The 15755-nt window shown below is 45.5% G+C and overlaps 1 protein-coding gene across 7 annotated transcripts in view; it reads left to right on the forward strand.

The window, feature by feature from the left end:
* TBC1D1 (TBC1 domain family member 1) overlaps nt 1-15755 on the forward strand; it is a 246739-nt gene that overhangs the window by 161671 nt on the left and 69313 nt on the right. The window contains exon 1 of one of the 7 annotated variants that reach the window (XM_033213962.1): nt 12149-12205. The exons of the other annotated variants lie outside the window; for them this stretch is intronic. The gene's annotated coding sequence lies outside the window, so the exon portion shown is untranslated. Of the gene's footprint in view, nt 1-12148; nt 12206-15755 lie in introns of those variants that run through there. 7 annotated transcript variants of the gene reach the window in all.

A 15755-nucleotide genomic window follows, 5' to 3' on the forward strand; every position in this document is an offset into this window, starting at 1 on the left:
CCACACTGATTTTGAGACAAGGCAGCGTGCTATCATTACTGATGCTTTTTTTTTTTTTTTGATGGAATCTTGCTGTGTCGCCCAGGCTGGAGTGCAGTGGCAGGATCTCGGCTCACTGCAAGCTCCGCCTCCCGGTTGACGCCATTCTCCTGCCTCAGCCTCCCAAGTAGCTGGGACCACAGGCGCCCGCCACCACGCCTGGCTAAGTTTTTGTATTTTTAGTAGAGACGGGGTTTTACCGTGTTAACCAGGACAGTCTCGATCTTCTGACCTCATGATCCACCCACCTCGGCCTCCCAAAGTGTGGTACATTTTTTGAAAGCATTGAAAATGCATAGTACTGGAAAGAAAATCAGTGATGCGAATGTTTCCAGGATAACGTCACCTGCCATGCTGTGGAGGTCCCTCTGGTGAGCCTGGCCTGTTGCTTCTCTTGCCTCAGCCCTTCCATGTGGAGGCACCATGGAGCTGCCACTCACCAGCACCTTTTTTCCCTCAAGTGGTTTGTACCTGTAAAGTATTCCTGCTGTGGATGGCCCCTCGGTGGACTTGCTGAGCCTGGCCAGGGTTTGATTTCTCTTGCTGCCAGCCTGAGCCGGATGGCTGCTTCTCTCTTCCCCTGCCCCTTGGAGAGGCCTGCTTGCTGCAGAGAAGGGCTCTTCTTCCCAGGTCCTGTAGCACCCTGTTAGAGGGTGTGGAGTGGGACAGTGGGAACCAGAGCCACCAGAGGGAGGCCCTGGAGGAGGAATGAAACCGATTCATGTCTGAAACTGTAGAACGGGGTGCCAGAACCCGAGTTTCAGTGTTTAATAAAGACTGCCTCCGTGTTGTGGTGGCCATACCTCACATGGCGTGGTCACTTGGAAATTTCTGCTTGGAAATGCTTTGTGCAGTGGCCAGGATGTGTTAGGGGCCACACATGACTGCTTGCTCCATTGCAGAACAGTTACAAGTTTTCAAACGAGCATTCATAGACTGAGCTGCCTCCTGCCTCCCTGTCCTCTCATTCCTGGCTTCTCTGATCTCTGAAGCCACACAGAATGTGTTTGCATCTATTTCCTGCCCTTCAGATGATGGAGGACCATGGAAGCTGCTGCTCCTTTAGCTGTCTTCTCCAGGGGAATTGCCCTCGTCACTGTTGGGGAACGCCTGGTCCAAGTCCTGTCCTCCGAAGAGCCTCTGTCCCTCATGGAGTCCTGAGTTGAACTTGGTGTTCACTTGGCCTCTGGCTCTGGCAGTGTGTTGCTCCTTCCATTGACCTGCCGCTGCTCTGTTAATGCAGGTTGACCTTAATCTGTTTCTGCTTTAAGTTATTAACTCACTTTCTCGGCTCGTATTGTATCTTGTCCTTTGGGATATGAACCGTGACTTAAATTTGGATTGATTCCTGGCTTGGCACGGTGGCCCATGCCTGTAATCTCAGTGCTTTGGGAGGCCAAGGCAGGAGGATCCCTGGAGGCCAGGAGTTTGAGGCCACCCTTGGCAACATAGTGAGACCCTGTCTCTACAAAAAATAAAAATTAGCTGAGCATAGTGTTGTGAAGCTGTAGTCCTAGCTACTCAGGAGACTGAGGCAGGAGGATTACTTGAGCCCAGGAGTTTGAGGTTACAGTGAGCTGTGATCACACCCCTGTACTCCAGCCTGGGTGACAGAGTGACACGCTATCTCTTGGGGGTGGGGGGTGGGGTAATGTCTATACTTGAGAAGGTTTTTTTCCTCAAATAGTTGGTACCTATAAAGTATTAATCAGTTTTGAGCAGTCCTTTTGCGATTCTTTTGAGTCTTGATTCTGGTGACCAGTAAGTTGTATACATTTGCCTGTCAAGTGGATAAACATGGCCTTTGTGCCTTTAAGTAATGGCTAAAAGTACCAAACAGAACAGAGCCTGGCATAGGTGCTGCTCCTCCTGTTCCTAGGCCGTAATCATCCCTGATTCATCAGACCCCAAATAATTCAGCTCCTCACCGTCCTGTGCCCCACCACCCGATCTCCTGCAAGAAGATGTCCTGGAGACCCCCGTCAGTGCTAGGCAGAGATCACCATCCATGTCCACCTTTCCTCTGATGCAGGCTCCCAGCAGCCCCTCTGGCTTGTGCCATGCCATCCTTGAACTCACCCTCATGCCCAACCCGAGCCCTTGCACAGGCCGTTCCCTCTGCCTGGAATGCTCTTCCTCAGTATCCCCGTGGTTCCCTCCCTCCCCTTCCCTTGTATCGTGACTCTCCCATAGCACCTCTCTCCCTGTAACACATGTTCACAGGTTCATCTTCATCACTCATCTCCGGCAGCTCCTGCAGGCTTGATGACTGCTAAAGGCAGGCAGGTCAGTGGCTCAGATTCTTGCAAACTTAGTGATTTGTGATTTCTCAACTCCCTCCTCATGCCTCCTCCGTCTCTATAGGCACGTATTATTTCTTATCTCTTCTCGGAACCAAGAGATGCTGGCTGAATTTTTGGATAACATTGTTTAGGTGTTCTGTGTATGCAAAGGGAAAACAGGAGAATAAAAGGATTATTAAGGAAGAATTAGTACAGTAATAGCCACATATTATGCTCTTTTTATATTCTGCTAAGTGCTTTACACGAATTACTTCCTTTAATTAGCCTTATGAACGTCGACATTTTTATGAAACCCATTTTACAGGTGGGTGAGTGGAGGCTGGGAGTGGCTTAAATCACCTTCCCCAAACCAGGGAGTCAGTGGGAGCCAGAGGCAGGACCTGAGCTCATGGGTCTGAGCTCCAAAGCTCATGCTCTGAACCACACACAGCACTGGGCTGCAGCCAGAGATGTAGGACCCTGCGGGACCCTCTGGAGGTGGTCCTGCCTGTGCTTCCCTCTTCCTACAGGAAGCTCCCTGTAGGCATCTGTGTTGGGTGTGGACTCTCAGTGTATCCGCATGTGTACCTGTTGGGCAGACACCAACACTGAATGGAAAACATATTTCTGGGCATTTTAATGTACGGACTTGACTTCAGTCAATCTCCTCCGCCCCCTTCCACCCTGACTGCCTCCCTAATAGTTAGCATTGGCACTGGAGTGTGGATGGCAACCGATTTCTGTCTGAGAGGACAAATCAGGCATCTTTGTCCTCTGCTACTGTCTGTTCCCCATCCTTAGGGTGCACGATGCCAGAGCCCTCCACTGTGGTCTGTGACCACTTTGACCCACACCAGCAGGTCTCCATATGTTCCCTCCAGCTGAGAGACATCACATCCAAAAACAGTTTAGAGCTCTGAGGTTTCTTTCCCCAGAGGTCCCTGCTTTGTGCAAACTGTCTCCAGCTGAGCGTGCACAAGACTCTGTTCCTGCTTTGCCTGGGTGGCTGAGCCATGGGCAGCTGAGCCTGCAGCCGCTGGACTCACTGCATTCCCACTCTGAGTTTGGCATGGGAGACACACAAGTGTGCTTGTGAGAAATAGATCTTAGTACCTTTTAACACCTATTTCCGGTGCTCAAAATGACTGCCTGTTTTACATTTATATTCTGGCAGTGCAAACTTCAATTGGACAGGAAGTCTTACAACCTTTCTTCCAGGTGAAAAAGTGAGGCAGGGATGTTTATACAGTTCCATCCAGGTCATCCCACTTGGAAGATACTAGTAAAACGAACCAACAGTAATATAAAAACCATGGTGTTTGCAATAGTGATAATGTTACTAGCGAAGGAAAAATAGAAATTTTCAGTAATTTGGAGATTATTATTTTTAATAGATGGGCTAAAATAAAAAACCTGGAGAGAAGGGTGTTAAGTGAGTAAGGAGTGTGTCTTCTACTAAATATAGTGTAAAGAGAGAAGAAAATACAAAGTCAGGCACAGTGGATAGATGTGGATAGTCTCATCTCTAATAGTATAATGGGCAAACTTGTCTCAAACAAAATCAGTCTGCCTCTTGTTTACTCAGGGATATGTGACTGTTTTCTATACACAGAATCCTCATGAAATAATTAAGTTGCAAGAATCTGAATTTTGTATTTTGGAAACCTATCTGAGGTAGGTAGGAGGTTAATTTATATTTAGAAATTTACTTGCATATGTCTGGTAGCTCCAGGGCAAATATTCCCAAATCCCAGACTATTTTTTTTTTCTTTTTAAATTCAACAGTGACCAGTTGGTCTCTTGTAAGAATTACAGCTTTAAGTTAGCAAAGTCTAAGAGGGCTGGTTTTAATCCTGAACCTTGGAGGGTCCCTGCTTCTCGGGTAGTAAGTAGGTCAGGTGTACAGCAGGTACTACATTGAAGGGAAACTGGATAATAAATAGGAAATCAGCAATTTTTACTTGAAGACTTGGCAAGGCAAATGTTTTTGTAATAAAAATAGATCTTGAAATAGAATCCTGAAAGCTGCCTGTTTAAATGTAAAGCAAATGGCTTCAGTGATGCTTTAAGTTTGTGGTGGTCACCTCTGGCTGCCCCAGAAACTACAGAAAGTGCATTCTCTCTTCTTGGTGCTATGGGTTTTTAGGGTGAACGCCTTGTATGACGCTGAGTATGTGGAAGGACCATTCACTCTTGGTAACTATACACTAGGCAGAGGGTGGCGTTAGCAAAGCTGCTGCAGGTTGGATGTGTTTAAGATAGCATTTGTAGAGCGTACCTAAGGGCAGACATATTTTTTTTTATTTGAATTTTTTTCTTTTTCTTTTTAGTTCCAGGGTACATGTGGAGGATGTGCAGGTTTGTTACATAGGTAAATATGTGCCATGGTGGTTTGCTGTACCTGTCAAGCCATCACCTAGGTATTAAGTCCAGCATGCATTAGTTATTTTTCCTAATGCTCTCCCTGTTCCCTGCCGCCCCCCAACAGGCTCCAGTATTTGTTATTCCCTTTCCTGTGTCCTTGTGTTCTCTTGGTTCAGCCCCCACCTATGAGCGAAACTTGCAGTGTTTGGTTTTCTGTTCCTGCATTAGTTTGCTGAGGATAACGGCTTTCAGCTCCATCCATGTCCCTGCAAAGGACATGATCTCATTCATTTTTATGGCTGCATAGTATTCCATGTTGTGTATGTACCACTTTTTCTTTACCCAGTCTATCATTGATGGGCATTTGGGTTGATTCCATGTCTTTGCTGTTGTGAATAGTGCGGCAGTGAACATATGCATGCATGTATCTTTGTAACAGAATGATTTATATTCCTTTGGGTATATACCCAGGAATGGGATTGCTGGGTCAAATGGTATTTCTAGATCTTTGGGGGAATTGCTACACCATCTTCCACAATTTTTGAACTAATTTACATTCCCAACAACAGTGTAAAAGCATTCTTATTTCTCCACAACCTCACCAGCATCTGTTTCTTGACTTTTTAATAATTGCCATTCTGACTGGTGTGACATGGTATCTCACTGTGGTTTTGATTTGCATTTCTGTAATGATCAGTGATGCTGAACTTTTTTTCATGTTTGCTGGCTATGTGAATGTCTTCTTTTTTTTCTTTTTCTTTTTCTTTTTTTTTTTTTTTTTTTTTGAGACAGAGTCTAGCTCTGTCGCCCAGGCTGGAGCGCAGTGGCGCAATCTTGGCTCACGCTATTCTCCTGCCTCAGCCTCCCAAGTAGCTGGGACTACAGGTGCCCGCCACCACACCCGGCTAATTTTTTTATGTTTTTAGTAGAGACGGGGTTTCACTTGTGTTAGCCAGGATGATCTCAATCTCCTGACCTTGTGATCCGCCCGCCTCGGCCTCCCAAAGTGCTGGGATTACAGGCGTGAGCCACTGCACATGGCCAAGCTGTATGAATGTCTTCTTTTGAGAAGTGTCTGTTCATGAGAGAGACATATTTGCTCCTCTGAGGATGCTTATGTCTGTGTGACAGCATTCTCTCATTTTCAGAACCTCACTGTGAATCCCCATCGTTGCCCTGTACTGAAGGTAAAGCAGATAGAGGCAGTCTCATCCGTCAGATGAAGACCTGAACACAGCTGTTGATTAAGAGACTTTCTTCACATCATGGTTTAGAGCAGTGTTTTACAAACTCCATGTGCTTGGAGTCCTCTGGAAATCCTGTTAAAAGACAGACTCTCTTGCAGTAGGTCAGGGTTGGGTTCTGAAGTTCTCACAAGCTCCCCAGCGAGGCTGATGTTTTGGGTCCACTGTGAGGAGGCAGGGCTTAGGATCAACAACCATGGGAAATCTAGTCCAGATTTTTGATGTGTCCTAGGTTAGGCCTTTCTGTGAGGTTGCCCTGGGGCTAGCAATGGGCTCCAGGAGTCTCTCAGGTATCTCAAGTCTCAAATAAGTCTGAGTCATCAGGGATATTTTTTTGAGAAGACTTGTGCCATCTGAAGAAGCAAAGAGTGAGTGTGATGGGGAACAGGCAGTGATTAAAAACATGGTAAGGTTTAAAGAAACATTTGACCGTGTGTCAGGTGAACCCAAATGTATGGCACTTTGCGTCTTTCCTGCCCTTTCGTTTTCCGAGAAGCGAGGCCTTATCTCTTACGGAGCACGGGAGACACAGTGTGGGTGTTTGTTTTCTCAGACGTGGGCTCTAACCTAATTGTCAAGCCTACCAAAAAAAAAATGCTGAAAATCAATGTTTGATTAGGTATCTGGTAGTACGTAATCTCCATAATTTTCTCTCTAGGTGTATTATGCAAAAGATAATCCTTTGTTATTAAGAAACAATTTTTAAGGCAACTCCCAACTTTGAAATGGGGAAAAATCATTTTATTTACCTCTAGGTGCCAGGGAACAATATTAAATTTAGTCTTATACTTTTCCTTTAAGCATTTCAGGTTACATTGTGCATTTCACCAACAATAGAAGCTTTCAGACTTTACATGTCTTGTAAAAAAAACAAAAACAAAAACCTACTATAGATAAGAATGATTTATTGATTTGAAACCCATTGTATAAGAAAAGAGTCCACTGAGACTTAAGTTCAAAGGTTTCTTTGTCTTTTGGGTGTAGCTGTGTCAATATGCCTAATTTATAATAACATTAAGTTTAGTGGATTAGATATTAGTTATCAATTGACATGTAAGCAGTAATAAACAGTAATGCCTAAACTGAAGTATATAATCTGAATCTTTGTGATGACCAATTTATATTATTGTGAAAAACTTAGGAACTCATTTGAAACATGATGATTTATATGTGTTGTATATAGTTTTCAATAATTTACATATCAGCAGGAAATTTTAGTGGATGATATAAGTGGAATAACTGCAGGTGAAACTTTGCTGGAAAATACAAGCATAGTGACATCTGTGCACCAAAAACACCTGGGGAGATTCTTTAAAACACAGGCCAGACATGCCCTCCCTCACTGTCAGTGAGTGTGGGGATGGGGCCTGGGCCTGAATTCTTTCTTTTTAGATTCCTCAGGATTCTAATTGCTGCCACATTGCGAGGGTTGACCTCAATTCAGACCTCGGAGAGTGACTTGAGAAACCGTCACCACTTGGTGGCAGTGTTGCTCCCCATATCTGGATTACCCTTGTTTCTTTCCAATCCCGGAAAAGTGTGCTTGCTTTTTTTTTCCCCCTGTGTTTTTGTTTTTGATCTTGTTACAATATTTATATTCCTTGCTCATTTGCAACTTATTCGAATGGAGAGCTACTTTCTGAAATCTAGATGTTTTTCTTTTTCTACGGGGTTTTAGGACATGGGCAAAACAAGGAAGAACAAAACTGTCTTCAGTTGGCAGAGACGTGGATTTTTAAGATTGTTCTTAATTTACTTTCTGTATAACTTTGCTTTTCTGTGGTGAACAAAGACCAGGTTCAAGATAAAATATTGCAAGCCAAGAATCTGATTGTTCATGGATTTCTATGGTTAAAGATTCTTGATCACCTCCCCATCTCCCCCCGCCCCCCGTGCCACCCCCACACCCCATTGTGCTTCTTGGCTTGTCATTTCAAAAGTCAAGGAAGTCACGGTGAATGGCAAGATTTTACCTAGACTTGCTATTTTTGTGCCTGTTAACAATTTTGAGTTAACATTGACTGAGCTCTTCCTGGTGAATCGCTGGCGTTCAAACAACCAGTCCATAACACTGTGTGGGGGCTGGAGCTAAGGTTATTGGTGACACAAGATAGCACCTGAGCCACTGCTGCTTGGTAGGAGGGCTGGGGGCAGAGGGCTGAGGGCTTGGATGCTGAGACGCTAGAGTCAGATGGCCTGGCTTTGAATCCTTGCCCTCCTGTTCGGATCCCAGCTGACCCATGACGATGCTGCAGTACCTGACAGCAAATTCCTCCTTAGGGCTGCTCTAACTCTTGAGTGTGTGCCTGTGTGCCTGCAGGAGAATGTCCAAAGTGGGTGATCTTGATCTGTTAACCTTTGAACTTTAATCTATACCAGGGGGCCACTGAAGAGTTTAAAGCAAGTGAATGACAAGTAGTTTGAAAATATTTCCAAGGGGATAGAATGTATGGACATACCTGAACATGAGTAGCCTCAAAATCAGGGCTGGGACTAGAGTGAGGCCAGCAGGTGTCCAGGGTACAACATGTAAGGAGGCACTCCCTTTCAGGGCTGGCAGGTGTGGATCTTGAACTTCCGGGACCTTGAGAGTGAGTGTCTCCTAAGGATTAGACCCTGGGTGCCTGTTTACCTCATCCTGGTCCCTGGCCCTCTGTATATCCTACTGCCGGCTTCAGTAAACAGTCAGCCCCACAAGGGAGGGAAGGGTTGGATCAGCTCTGAGGAGGGCGTTTTTTAGAAGGATAGGTTTGTTTTGTTTAAAAAACAGCTTTACTGAGATATCATTCACATCCTATACAGGTCATTCATTTAAAATGTACAATTCAATGTTGTGAGGTTGTTTTTTGGTATATCCACAGAGTTCTGCGACCATACCACAATCTGTTTTTTTTTTTTTTTTTCTTTGAGATGGAGTCTTTCTGTGTCACCCAGACTGGAGTGCAGTGGTGCGATCTTGGCTCGTTGCAACCTCCACCTCCTGGGTTCTAGTGATTCTCATGCCTCAGTGACCCGAGTAGCTGGGATTACAGGCATGCCCCACCACACCTGGCTAATTTTTATATGTTTACTAGAGACAGGGTTTCACCACGTTGGCCAGACTGGTCTCCAGCTCCTGGCCTCAAGTGATCCACCTGCCTCAGCCTCCCAAAGTGTTGGGATTAAAGGTGTGAGCCCGACCCACCGCAATCTAATTTTGAAACCTTTTTTTGTCCCCCTGGATAAAAACCTGTAGTTGTCACTTGCCAATCTATTGCCGTCCACTTCTAACCATAGACAGCCCCTGATCTACTTTCTGTCTCTATAGATTTGCCTATTCTGAACACATTCATCTAAGTGCAGTCATGTAATATGTGGTCTTTTGTGTCTGGCATCTTTGATTTAACATAATGTTTTCAAAATTCATTATGTCATAATACATACCAGTAATTCATTCTTTTTAAATGACATTAATATTCCTTTGTATGGAGACATCACATATGGTTTATCCATTTACCAGTCGAGAGGCATTTAGATTGTTTTCACCTTTTGGCTGTTATGAATAATACCGCTGTGAACATTGATATATGTGTTGTTGTGTGGTTGAATGTTAAGGAGGGCCTTTACGTGTGAGCTGGTGTGGAACCTCCTCCTCCAGGGGAACCTCACCTGTGATTCTACCCACTGAGATGGTTAAACCAGCAGGGGTGGGAAGGGTCTGGTCCTGCTGGCCCTAGGCTTTCCTGCAGACTGTTGTGTTTGTCTTTCTTCTGCCCAGGCTGAAAGGGAGGATGCCCTGGGTTCTGGCGCTGCCCTCACGGGTGTGTGGGAAGGCTGGGGGAAGCCAAGTCTCCAGGGTGCCTCCATCAGGGACCATGCAGCTGGGAGGCAGCCAGAGGGCCACAGATTGGTGGCATTCACACAGAGCTATATTTCCTTTTTTTTGTTTGTTTTTTTTTGTTTTTGTTTTTGTTGTTGTTTGTTTGTTTGTTTTTTGAGACGGAGTCTCGCTGTATCGCCCAGGCTGGAGTGCTGTGGCGCAAATCTCGGCTCACTGCAACCTCCGCCTCCCAGGTTCAAGCAATTCTCCTGCCTTAGCCTCCCAAGTAGCTGGGACTATAGGCATGCACTGTCACGCCAGGCTAATTTTTTTGTGTTTTTAGTAGAGACAGGGTTTCACCACGTTGACCAGGATGGTCTTGATCTCCTGACCTCACGATTCATCCTCCTCGGCCTCCCAAAGTGCTGGGAATACAGGCATGAGCCACCATGCCCGGCCTCCATTTCTTTGTTTTTCTTTGAGATGGAGTCTTGCTCTGTCACCCAGGCTTGAGTGCAGGGGTACCATCTCTGCTCACTGCAACCTCTGCCTCCTGAGTTCAAGCGATTCTCCTGCCTCAGCTTCCTCAGTAGCTGGGATTACAGTCATCCACCACCACACCTGGCTAGTTTTTTTTAAATTTTTATTTTTTAATAGAGATGGAGTTTTGCCATGTTGACCAGGCTGGTCTCGAACTCCTGGTCTCAAGTGATCCGCCCGCCTTGGCCTCCCCAAGTGTAGGGATTATAGGTGTGAGCCACTGCACCTGGCCCATAGCTACATTTCTGCCAGCTGTTTGTAAACCATGCCCCAGAATCCCCTGGAGGACTTGTAGAAATACCAGTTGTCAGGTCGCGCCCCCAAATGTTGGATTCTGGAGATAAATTCTCTTGCTGCAGCAGCTGATAATCATGGGGACCTACTATTCTGATAAAAATTCCAAAAAGTCCTGAGTGATTGTTAGGGGAAATAGGAAAATAACACATTGAAAATTAGAAATGTGTTCTATGGCAGAGGATGAAACAGCCAGCGAAGCCAATAATAGCCATTGTAATGATCTTTATCATGTATTAAGCATTTTGTGTTTTCACTTTTACACAAGCAGATGATTCCCATAGGTATTACCACTTTTTTTTTTTTTTGAGACAGAGACTCGCTCTGTCCCCCAGGCTGGAGTGCAGTGGCACGATCTAGGCTCACTGCATCGTCAACCTCCCAGGTTCAAGCGATTCTCATGCTTCAGCCTCCTTAGTAGCTGGGATTACAGGTGCCTGCCAGCACACCTGGCTAATTTTTGGTATCTTTTTTAGTAGAGACAGGGTTTCGCAGTGTTGGACAAGCTGGTCTCAAACTCCTGACCTCAGGTGATCCACCCGCTTTGGCCTCCCAAAGTGCTGGGATTATAGGCGTGAGGCAGACGTCTGGCCTTACTGCCCATCTTTGAAGAGATGAGGACAGAAAGATTGAATGACACGGTTGTGTCTCCTGCAGCTCTTGGTTCACATAGCCAGGATTCATATCAATCTATTTAGCTCTAAATCTAGTCTCTCAATCGCAGTAATGAACCGTTGACAGTTTTACGAATAAATTATCAAGCGTTTTGATGGATTTGCTCGCTTAAATTAGTGCTTGTACAGTGATGGGCTGGGTTAGCGTGAAGGAACGTATCTTATGTTGGAAGTACTCTAGAATTAAATGTTAACTCTTGTTAATAAAGCATACATTTGGGGCATTATTAGCAACTTTTTTTTTTTTTTTAAGCAGAATTAGATTTCTTAGTTGAGTGGTGTTTGTTATTTATATTTATGTGTTTGTTTGTGACAGGGTCTTGCTTTGTCACCCAGGTTGGAGTACAGTAAGTAGCACAATCATAGCTCACTGCAGCCTCGACCTCTTGGGCTCAAGCAATCCCCTGCCTCAGCCTCCCAAGGGTCTGGGACCACAGGTGCGCATCACTGCGCCCTGCTAAATTTTTACAGTTTTTGTAGAGGTAGGTTCTCACCATGTTGCCCAGGCTGGTCTTGAACTCCTGGACTAAAGCAATCCTCTTGCTTCAGCCTCCCAAGGGATTACAGGTTGTGCCACTGCGCCAGGCCTCCATGTATTTGGATGAAAGAGTGGATATCTCCTGGAGGTGGCAAAGCTATGCGTGCCTCCCTGGAGGGAAGCTGGAGGCTTTGGGGTTACAGTGATGGCATATTCAGGGAGCTCTGGACTTTGCGAGATCCTGAGATAAAGCCAAAGGATGCTTTAAACTGTTTCTGAATGAACTTTTTCCAAGTGAATTTGTTTTATCACTTCTATGTAAATGAAAATATTTGCAGCATGAGTACTAACAAGATTTTTTTTTTTTCTGATGGAGTCTCGCTCTGTTGCCAGGATGGAGTGTAGTGGTGCGATTTCTGCTCACTGCAACCTTCGCTTCCTGGGTTCAAGCAATTCTCCTGCCTCAGCCTCGCGAGTAACTGGGATTACAGGTGCACATCATCATGTCCAGCTAATTTTTGTATTTTTAGTAGAGATGGGTTTTCACAATGTTAACCAGGATGGTCTCTATCTCTTGACTTTGTGATCTGCCCGCCTCGGCCTCCCAAAGTGCTGGGATTACAGGTGTGAGCCACCGCTCCCGGCCAAGATTTTAAACATTATTTACCAAAGTAGGAGCGTGGTAATTATGGTCTTTTATAATTCCGAAAGTGATTTCTAGTACCAAACTATGAATTTTATACTTGAGAGAATGAGAGGTTTTTCACGGAAAGTTGAAGTTATTATGGTTTGCTTCCTGTTCGGATGCTTTTGCTGGAGAATGTTTGGTGAAGAGCAGTTCTGGTGATGAGAAGTTACGGGTGTACACAGCTGGTGCGGTTTTTAGGATCTTATTTTGCAGTAGCATGTTCCTCAAACAGTTGCCAGGGGAAGGCTTTCCTCCTCCTTACTGGTACCAGCCTTTTCTCTTGCAGACAAGGCAGTATGGGAGGGGTGGGAGACAAATCAGAAGCTGTTGGTTTCTTCAGCCTGGCAAGGATTCAGATTGCAGGTTGTAGACTGGAGACCATCAGCGGGGATACCTTTCCTGACAAAGTGGTGTTTCTTTCTGGCACTGCTTGCCAGAGAAGTTTCAGTTCATCATTCTCCCTCAGAGAAGCCAATATGGACCACATTCTGATACTTCTCTTCCTTTTCCCCTAACACTGAAGGCTCAGCCATGCATGGTGCATGTCCCAGTGTACAGCAGGCTGCATACAGTTAGACCAGATGTTCTTGGAGTACGAAAAGTCACTGAGTTTCCATTCACTTGTGGGTGGCAGGTATGGCCCTCCTCACCTCCCATTGCTCAGGTTTCTCTGTCCTGCCGTTTTTACATTTTCCAGGCGTTCACCTCCAGGTACCAAAATTCACATCATTTAGATGTTGTGTCTGCCTGCCCATACACTGATGTACCAGTGAGGGATTGTTCTCACCTGATGAGAAGTCCAGATGATGATAGAGCAGAGCTGGCCCCTGGGTGCCGTGATGACACCCTGAGCTTGGCTGCTTCTGTTTTTCTGCTTCCTCCTCTTGGATTCCTCCGCCTTTGGCTTCCCCTCCAGTTCCAAGCAGAACAAAGCAGGAAGCATGAAGGGGGAAAGGGTGACCCCACTATATCCAGAGAGCAAAACTGTCCCAGAAGTCCCTAGTGAACTTCCATTTGTGTCTCATTATCTGAAACCGAGTTACCTGGCTGGTCATGTGCAGCCACCAGAGGCAGGGAGATAGTGATTCTGCCTGTATGGAATGTTCTAGCATTCCCTGGTAGCTTTTATTTCTTCAGGCAGCCATGACTTTGCATAGATCATTTCCTTTTGCCCAGGACACTCCTCCTGCTTGTTTTCTCCCCTCCACACCAAACCCACAGTGCATTAACAGTGTCAGACTTTTCCTCATCCTCTCAGGCCCCTTGGATGTCATCATTTCTTCTCCTTACCCCTCAGGCATAGTCAGCCTCTCTGTGTCTGATGTTTTACGGCTTTGTGTAGGCCCCTGATGGAGAGCTTCTCACTGTGTCTTGGGGTTATTTATCTCAACCTCTGCATCTGTGCTGTCCTGTATGGTAACCAACAGCCACATATCACTGTTTAAACTTAAATACAAGCTAGTTATATTTAAACATAATAAAACTGTAGCCCCTCACATTACCCTCATTTCAAGAGCCACCTGTGGCTACCATATTGTAAGCAGAGCTCAAGAACATTCAACAATATTGTGAGAGTGGCTACCATATTGAGAGCAGAGGTCTAGAACATTCCCTTATCCCAGAAAGTTCTCTTGGACACGCTGCTCAAGGTGGTGAACTCTGAGATCTCTAATACCCCCAGCTCCGTCACTCAGAACCACAAATGTGGCACCATTAGCCTTAGGGTGGTGCTTGTGTTGTACTGTCTCCTGACTGAAGAAGTAAACTTCAGGCAGTCAAGATTTTCTACAATCCGCACTGCTCCTAAAACTAATGTTACTGGATATGTAAAAGCTATTGAGTGCAGTGCTTTCAAGGAATCCTGAAGCAAGTGGGGACTGGCATGTGTCCAGATCCCTTGTTTTGCAAAAGAAGAAACAGAGGCTTTAGGGGAGAGGGGTCCACTCAAGGTCATACAGTCAGTGGTAGAACGGACTGGAATCTTGATTGTTCATCTCACTCCCTTCCCTTTCCATTAAGCCATACCTGATTGAGTATCACCAACCTGTTTGTTTTGCCTGATTATGTTCCCTTCTCGCCTGTTTAATGGGGTTTCAGCTCCTTGCGAGAAGTTGTTTTCAGCTTCCTAGCCCCCTACCTGTAGGCAGTGCTCTGGGAACGCTCAGGAAGCAGATGCATGTGAGCCTGTCTCAGCCAATGATTGCTTAGTTTGCAAGAAACAAAAAATGACTCAAACTAGCTTAATCAAAAGGAGGCTTTTAAACAGCAAGATAAGAGTAAAGGCTGGGAACTAGGAAGTTGTCAGGAACCAAGGCCGTCTCTTTGGAGCCATGTAATTTTTTTTTCCTCTCGATCTCTTTATTCTGCTCACCAGCTGACCCAGCTTGCTTGTCACTATATGCAGTCATGTCAGCCCCCAGATCTGTATGACCTCCTAGCCTCAGGGGCACCCAAGTACCTGGCTGCCAATCTGTGTTTTCTTCCAGGTTTCGAGAGGGAGAAGTGAGAGGTGGGAGAAGTGTGGAAGCACTGTGGTATCAGGGGAACCCCTGGGCCAAGCTTGTCCAACCTGAGGCCTGCGGATGGCATCCAGCCCAGGACGGCTTTGAGTGCAACCCAACATACATTTGTAAACTTTCTTAAAACATGATGTTTTTTCTTTTTGCTTTTTTGTTTTTGTTTTTTTAGACAGCTCATCGGCTATTGTTAGTGTATTTTTTGTGTGACCCAAGACAATTCTTCTTAAGCTGTGGCTCAGGGAAGCCAAAAGATTGACCACCCCTGCCCTAGGCCATTATCTGGGCTGTGGGAGGTGTGGGGCAGGGTCAGAGCTGGGAGGCGAGGGCATAGCCTTTGGCCACCATAAGTTAGTGTGTTCTTGGTAATTATCTTGCTTGTCAAGTGAAGGCAGAACCAGGACAATGAAAGTAATGGGAGTCCCTAGCTTTGTAACAGTTAATGGTTATCTAAAAGTAGGTGAAATTGTGCATGAGTGAGTAGCATGAATTTCTTATTACCAAAGTGCTTAGATAGCTGGCTAACTTTCTGCCAAAGATCCCTCTGCCAGGATCAACATTTGATTAATATATTTATCCTGTAATAAGAATTTGGGATTCTTTTAGCAGAATAGTTGTCATGTGGCTGGCTACACAACCAAAGATAGTCCAGGTGTCCCTGTAAGAGGAGAGATTGAAGAGCTGTTGCCAGGTGCCTACGTGGACCTTCGGCATGATCCAGCCATGGGGAGGCCTCACACGCTCCTGCATCGCCCACATCTTGCCAAGCCATGGAAAACACTTGGGATTCATATCTAAAACCTAATTTAAGCTTGGTGAGGACAGTGGCCTGGTACA

This window comes from Trachypithecus francoisi, unplaced genomic scaffold (genome assembly GCF_009764315.1).
Source record: "Trachypithecus francoisi isolate TF-2019V2 unplaced genomic scaffold, Tfra_2.0 Lachesis_group1, whole genome shotgun sequence".
NCBI classification, from domain to species: Eukaryota; Metazoa; Chordata; class Mammalia; order Primates; family Cercopithecidae; genus Trachypithecus; species Trachypithecus francoisi.